The following is an 8,052-nucleotide window of genomic DNA, read 5'->3' as shown; positions in this document are numbered from 1 at the left end:
TTACAAACTAAAACAAAAGTCTCCTAATGATTTGCGTTTAACTCCTAATAGCACCTATGATCCTAGGCGATGAATAATTTATTACTACCAAAACTAACTACAAGTATATACTGAATAGATCGTATAGCCAAAGGTAAAACACATAGTATTGAATCAAATGGAATAAAGTGCAAACTATAACAAGCAAAGGGCCATATACAATTAGGAGAAATAAAGGTTTTGGTTTGGTTTTTATAAACTAAGATAGAATTAAATATATACTCTCTCCGTCCCATAAAAATATGGGTAATGGATATGGCACGTGAATTAAAACAAAACGGGTAAAGTAAGAGAGAGATGAAGAAAATAGTAGTTAAAGTAGTGTTAGTGAATAGTGGGACCTATATTATTTAATTGATATAATTTTCCAAAAATGGAATACACATATTTTTGTGGGACAGACGAAAATGAAAACTGTACATATTTTTATGGGATGAAGGGAGTATAAAATAAAACAAGTATATAGATGCGATTAATCCGACAAAGAAGAGAATTTTAGGAATATGATTTCACTTAGTTCACTAATTAGATATCCGCAGACGATATCTGGATTATTAAAGCTAAACATGCAACTATTCTAAGTTTCCTCTTGAACAAGTTAGAGATAGTCCACTACACGCGGAAGCCACCAAATTTGACTATGACTGTCAACAATTTTAGGTGGGCTTATTGCAAGTTAATGCATTGTAGAAGAGTTTTTCCAACTTCATGCAGCAAAGCTATAGGAGTGGAAAAAATTGTAGGTGGTCTTCACTAAAGTTCTGTCATCTACGATTTCTGCTTCATCATTCATCTCATCACTCTTCTCCGCTTCATTTTTCCTTCCGTTGACTTCGCCAAAACGAACAACAAAATCTGATTGAATCAGAGGTTAGAGATGGCGGCGACCGCTCATGCTTCTCTTGTTTCGTTGCTGAATACCATGGATCAGATCCAAACTCACCCTCTCCTTTCCACTTGCTTCGACAACTACCTGTTTCAATCTCTTCGTGAAACGGTTGATTTTGTGGAGAAGTATTCCGAAGAAGCAGAAGATCTGACGTGGCTGATTCTGGATGCAGCTCGTGAAGCGGAAGACATGATTGAAGTCGAAGCTGCTCATCAAATTATTGCTTCATCTGCTACCAAAAGTCTAACAGCATTGCTTCGCCTTGAAAAAATAATATGTGAGATGAAACCCCATCCGTCAGCTCCCTGCCTCCACCATCATCATCGTCGTCATTGTCATCAGCTCTGCGAGCAGCTAATAAGACTACCATGCTGGGATTTGATGGCTATGTGGCGCAGCTTTTGGATGAGCTCATTGGACATGATTCTCGAAGAACACTCCCAATTGGCGGAATGGGAGGCGCTGGTAAGACCACTCTTGCCAAAAATGTCTACGAAGATTCACGTGTTGTGCAACATTTTGATGTTCGTGCTTGGGTTACTGTGTCTCAAGATTATAATGCAACTCATATGCTTTCACAAGCTCTTTCTTGCCTACAAGCAGGGGACATAGAGAATAAAAGTGATGATCAACTATGTGAAAAGTTGCTTCAAACTTTATTTGGTCGAAGATATATGATCGTATTGGATGATGTGTGGAGTGTTTCGCCTTGGGAAAAGATTAAGCCTTACTTCCCAGAAAATGGTAATGGAAGCCGAATTGTTGTGACGACCAGGGAACAAGAAGTGGTTAATTACTTTGGATCCTCTTCACTTGCTGTGGGTTTTCTTGATTATCAAAATAGTTGGGACCTTTTTTGTGAAGTGACATTTGCACAACAATGCTGAGATTGATATGAAGGATTTGGGTGTTAGCAAAGAAAATCTTGAGCATGGAGATATCTAGGGATAGGACAAAGAAGAAGCTTTCCCTATAACAGAAGAGCTATATTGAGAAGATTTTGCCAAGATTTGACATGTCTACATCAAAGGCTATTGATACTTCAAGTGCCATAAACATTCATTTGTGATCTAATCATGCACTGAAATGAGCACATGGCTATCTGATGCTGAGGAGGAGTACATGGCTCGAGTTCCATACTCAAATGCTGTTGGGAGTCTGCACTAGACCAGACATAGCACATGTTGTAAGCAGGTTCATGGGGTAGCCTGGAAATGAGCACTGACCGTAAAGAGGATCTTTCGTTACTTGAAAGGCCTTTTGGGAGTGACACAAAAATAAACCGTGCGAACTTGATCCAAGCGAACAATATTAAAATGAATTTGGGACATAAGGCTCTTGCCTACCATCCTTTTGGTTGTTTTCAAATGGTGGTGCCCAATCGGACAAACTCTTTGTGCTACGGATCATATTAAATTAGAGACCCCTTGTCACGCCCGCATTTTCAAAGGATAGAAAACACGGTGAATCGTGACTAGGGGAGGATTAAAGAAGCGAGAAAGAAAGGGGAAAACAACAAAACTCGACCAAAGCTCTATATAATAGAAATAACTCAAATAAAATCAGAGTATCATCTCAACAATTGACAACTCAAGGAGATACAATATCTTATCAATAAATGAACTCAAAAGAAACAACATTCAGTGAAAGCATTTCGAGAGTAGAATAATGCTATGTATGAAGACACAACATATTCTGAACATTTGATAGACATTCTTCACTTTTATGCTCAACACCCACCGCGCTCGTCACCGCTCAACCTGCACATTTTTTTAAAACAAATGCAGGGCTGAGTACTTGATGCACTCAGTGTACTCATGCCGAAAACATTTTTATAAAAATTATTTATCATGCCATTAACGAGTGACCTCGGGGTTTTAACTTTGAAATGGCCCGAGTCACTAAAACATTTCACCAACATCATCATCACCATCAACCTCAACATCATCAACATCACCATACCATATCTGAACTACATGACAAGGAATGTGGCCACATTCCAAGTCACTAGACCGGCCAACTCAAAGAGATAGCGCACGATAGGGTGTACACCAGCCTTGGTAGGGACTCACTCCCTAGTCAGACCCGAATTCGATTAACCATACATGGCAAAAGCCACTTCAGATAGGTCCCACATCAACACAAAAATATGGCATGACAAACATATTTTGCACCATTTAAAAATAAACATACTTAGGACATAGTCCTTATTTAAAAAGAAAGCCCACCTCGTTCACTTAATATCCTCAACTTGTCTTTCTATCCGTTCTCAAATAACATGCAAAAATCATCGCCTTTTCACAAGAACATAATATGCTAAAAATTAGAGTCTAAGAGAAATAAATTTAATTCAAGCAAAACATGCATGAATAAATCTTATCCTTCAATCTCTCTTAGGAAATTATAAAAAATTTTGTGACTTTAGCACATCGTATTTATCCTTCGATTGACTCCGTCCGAGCTCTCGTCATTCTCGTATTCAATTTCCACTCCAACTCAAATAAACTGGCGGCCCAAATATCCGATTTAAATAATTAGCCCAACCTCTTTAAACATAACTCCGGCCCAAACTACATTTATCCATATTGCTTGAATCAAAACTTATGGCTAAAAAAAAAAAAAATGAATAGAGCTAACACTCCCAAATTTCTCTTCTCCAAAGCACACGGTGGAAATCCCCTCACATCTTCAATTTCTTTCTATTTGAAAATTTCTACACCAGAAAACTCCAATCTTCCTCTTCTCTCCCCCCTTTCTTCAGTAATTAAAATCAGAGGATCCCAGATTCACCTATCCTAATCCCTCTCCCCCTCTCCAGACGGCTCAGCGCCGTCTCCTCTGTTCAATTCGCGGCAATTCACTCACCGAGCCACCACCACCGCCGCTGCATTCGTGCCGAATCCACCACACCTCTGTCTCCTTACATCTTTCGATTTCTCAAATTTCCAGATTTTGAAGTCGTTGTTGTTGTCCTGCATTAAATCCGCTGCCGGTCCTCTACAACCCTCTCTAATTTCTCTCTCGTTTCACCGCAACAAAACAAGCCCTTAATCCCCTTCTGACTCTCGTCTTCACGCTGCAATCAGCGCCGCCGTCTCTGTGTCGGAACTAATCGTCACCTTCATGGACCCATCGTTGCTATTCACTGTTCGCCGTCAGGCAACGCTTAGCGTCGCTGCTGTTTGTGGTCGCTACTCCTCTCATCTTGTTCATCATATCACCAAAGTTGTCTCGATCGGACATTGGAGATCTCAGCCTCCCTCTCCACTTATCACTCGTTTCTTCCTCCGTCCAGCCCCATATCATCTCGGTCAACGCCATCTCTCTCCTCACTCTCTCTTTCTCTCTCAAATTTCGTTTCTCTCTGCAATCTCCCTTTCTCTAATTCTTCATTGTTTGATATTGAATAAATGTGTGCAAGTGAGGAAGACGTGTAGATATATACATGTACGAAATATTGTTGAGATTTTGAAGGATGGTGGAGTATGGTGGAGCGGTTTGTTGTAACAGAGTGGTGTTAACAAATGTTTAGTGGGATTGAAGGTATAAATTTTCAAATATAATTGGTCTTCCTCGACGAAATGAAATGGGCTCGTAAAAGAATAAAATATATCCTGGCCCGATTTCTTTAAAAGCTCATGCCCATTCCATTAACTATAGAAAAGAAATAATGGCAAAAATCAATTTAAATATTTGGCGTTCTTCCAAGAACATATAAAAAGGATTGTAACAAGTTGGGGTGTTACACCCGTCAACGTGTGTCATTATACACGTATAAAGGCAAGCAAATAAATCTAGAGATACCATGGGTGTGTTGGGGTGGGGTGTGGCTGATAATGGTGATTGCAGCACAAGAAGAGATTGATTTCTTTGATAACCATATTTACGGTTTCAATATTTACTAAAGAGTAAAAGGTATTTTGATCCTAAATATATGACTAATATATGAATTTGGTCTAAAATATTTACTTTTTGAAAAATATGTCCATAACAAATGAAATCCTTGTTGAAGTGGTCCTTTTTTCACGGTTCCATAAAAAAACTAACCGTCGTGCTACTGTGCAATTTGCATTGGCCGTTAGCTTTGACGACTTCATCGATATTTTCATTTGTTACGGGCCTATTTTTTTAAAAGTACTACCTCCGTCCCCCAAATTTTGACACACTTTGACCCGGCACGGGTTTTAAGAAATGTAATGGAAAGTGAGTTGAAAAGGTTGGTGGGATGTGAGTTCTACTTTTAAAGTATTAATTTTATAATAAATGTGAATATGAATGAATTAGTGGAATATAGGGTCCATAACCAAAAATGGTAAAATGTGAAGTGTGTCAAATTTTTAGGGACGGACCGAAATAGTAAACTGTGTCAAAATTTGGGGAACGAAGGTAGTAAATATTTTGGTCCAATTTATAAGTAGGTCATATGTTTAAGACCAAAATGAACCTCACTCTTTACTAAATTATAATAAACCTAGATTAACTGGGATTGTAGTTACATTGAAATGTTGGCCTGTTCAGATTTGAAACTGGAACAAGCCTTTCGAAATGATTAATCATTGGTCCAGATATTACGAGCACCAATAGCTCTAGTTATCTTTGTATTTAGATTTTTTTCCATTCTTGATCCTTTTCCTCCACCTCTCATTCTTCCTTCCTTTGATTTTGCCAAACTAACAACTTTAGGGGCAACTGTAATATTCGAAAATGGAATATTTAAACCATGGAAAGCCTTAAATAATAAAACGAGACATTATTTAGCATGCAAGGCGGGTAAGTATTTTTCCTCCTCCCCGACATAAAATGCTCGACAATTTGAGATACTCCCTTTGTTCAGCATTCTGCGTTCCACCTTTTTTTTTTGGACGTCCCTTATTAACTGTTGAACTTTATTATTTTTTAGTAATGAACTACTCCCTCCTTTTTATAATTTGTCACTATTTGACTTGACACGAGTTTTAAGAAATGTAATAGAAAGTGGGTTAAAAAAATCAATGACATGTGAGTCCTACTTTTATATATTAGTTTTATAATAAAATGTGAGTGGAAATGAATTAGTAGAATGTGAAGTCCACTACCAGAAATGATAAAAGTGAAAGGTGATAAATTTTTAGGGATGGAAGAAAATAGAAATAAGTGACAAATTTTCAAGGACGGAGGGAGTATATGTTCCATTAACTTGTTTCACCCTTTACAAAATTAATACTCCCTCCATTCCTTGTTAATAGATACATTTCTTTTCGACACATAGTTTAAGAATAGTGTGTTAAATAAATGGTGTATAAAGTAAGAGAGATGAAGAGAGAATAAAGTTAAAGAGAAAGTTATTTTTTGCCAAAAAAGAATAGAAATGACTCAAATATCTTGAAACTTTCCAAAATAGAAAAATGACTCAATTAACATTAACATTAATACATATGTTCCACTAATTTTTTTCTACTCACTAGTCTTTTGTACTCCATTTGTACCTCAAAACTATGAACATTTGGTTTGGCGCAAGTTTTTATGTATAATCGCTAAACTAAGAGAGATATATAAATGGTAATGTAAATAGTGCTAGTGGAGAATCTTCACATCATTAGTAGTGTAGTTTAATGATATATAGATTGTAAATAAAACGGCGTGCAGGGGTAATGTGTTATTTATCTATACTAAAATTAAAAAAGTTCATACTCCATCCGTCCCAACTAAGTTGTGTCGTATTCCTTTTTGGAATGTCCCAAAAAATAAAACATCAAATCACTCTTACTTTGTGCCATACCTACTTTACTCATTCTTTATCTTTTCCATTTTATTCCCATCTCCTACTTTTAACACAATTTCTTAATATACATGCCCAAGAATTTTGACTCAACTTAGTTGGAATGAAGAGAGTATTATACAAAATTTGGTTGTTTATCATCACTAATTTTAAATCTACGTGGGGATCAAAATGACATGGTGGGAGTTTTTTTTTTATTTTAGAAAAGATAAAAATTTGATATATATTAGGATGTTTCTTTGATACAGTAGTCAAAATATTTTTAGGAATAAAATTTACACCCAAAAAATTTGGACACCTAGATAACAAGTGAGCAACAAGATTACAAGCTCTAGGGATGAAATTAAAATCGATGACGTGAACTCTTTTTACAATTGCCAAGATATCATCCTTTATCATCTCACTATGAAATTAAGTTCAACATCCCCATGTAACCCCCTGATCAAATTTTGGTTATCACTTTGCACATATAAATTGGATATATTTTGTAAAATGGCCATATTCAAACCATAACGAACACCAATACCTTCCATAAACGTTGTCGAACCAACTGCTTTAACTTCAGTCTTACATGCGAAGATAATCATCCCATTTTCATCTCTAAATATCACACTCAGAGCAACTTGACCATCATGAAGAATATTTATATCACTATTCATAATAAAAGTGTCAGTTGGAGGAGGTTTCCATCTCTGCAACCTGTGATTTTTAGCTCTATTTTCCGTATCCCGTTCAAAAGTTTCAGACATTTCCATCCAACTTTTGTGGGCCCTTAAAAGATTTTCTTTCCAATGAAAACATTTTTTCTCAAAGTACAACTCATTTCTCCTCTTCCAATTATTCCATGCAATACAAGCAAAAAGTGTGAAGGCTTTTTGAGGTAATTTCTCTAAGATTGACCAAACCACTTGTTTAAATGAAAAAATTATTAAGGAATTGAGATTCAAAATGAAGAGGACCGCACCTCCAAATATTTGCCACTTCAATGCATTGTAACAAAAGATGGTCACTTGATTTACAGCTTAAGCCACATATCTCACATACAAGCCCTGCATCAATGCCTCGACGAGAAAGGTTATCTTTAGTGGGCAAGCTGTTTACACAGGCCCTCCATAAAAGTGTCGAATTCTAGGTGTGACTTTTGAATGTCACAACCTTTTCCAACCTTCTTCCGTTTGACTTGAGGAGACTCTATATTCATGACTTTTGTCAAAAAGTGTACCTGCCGAATGATAGGCAGTCCTGACCGAATATAATCGTTTCTTGTCATATCCCCATAGTCGCTTATCATCCAACAATGAGTGCTAAGTGGCACAGCACAAATGCGATTTGCTTCCTACTTACTAAAGAGCTGGTACACTACATT

Source organism: Salvia hispanica, chromosome 2 (assembly GCF_023119035.1).
Source record: "Salvia hispanica cultivar TCC Black 2014 chromosome 2, UniMelb_Shisp_WGS_1.0, whole genome shotgun sequence".
NCBI classification, from domain to species: Eukaryota; Viridiplantae; Streptophyta; class Magnoliopsida; order Lamiales; family Lamiaceae; genus Salvia; species Salvia hispanica.
Note: the sequence above shows the minus strand (reverse complement) of the source record.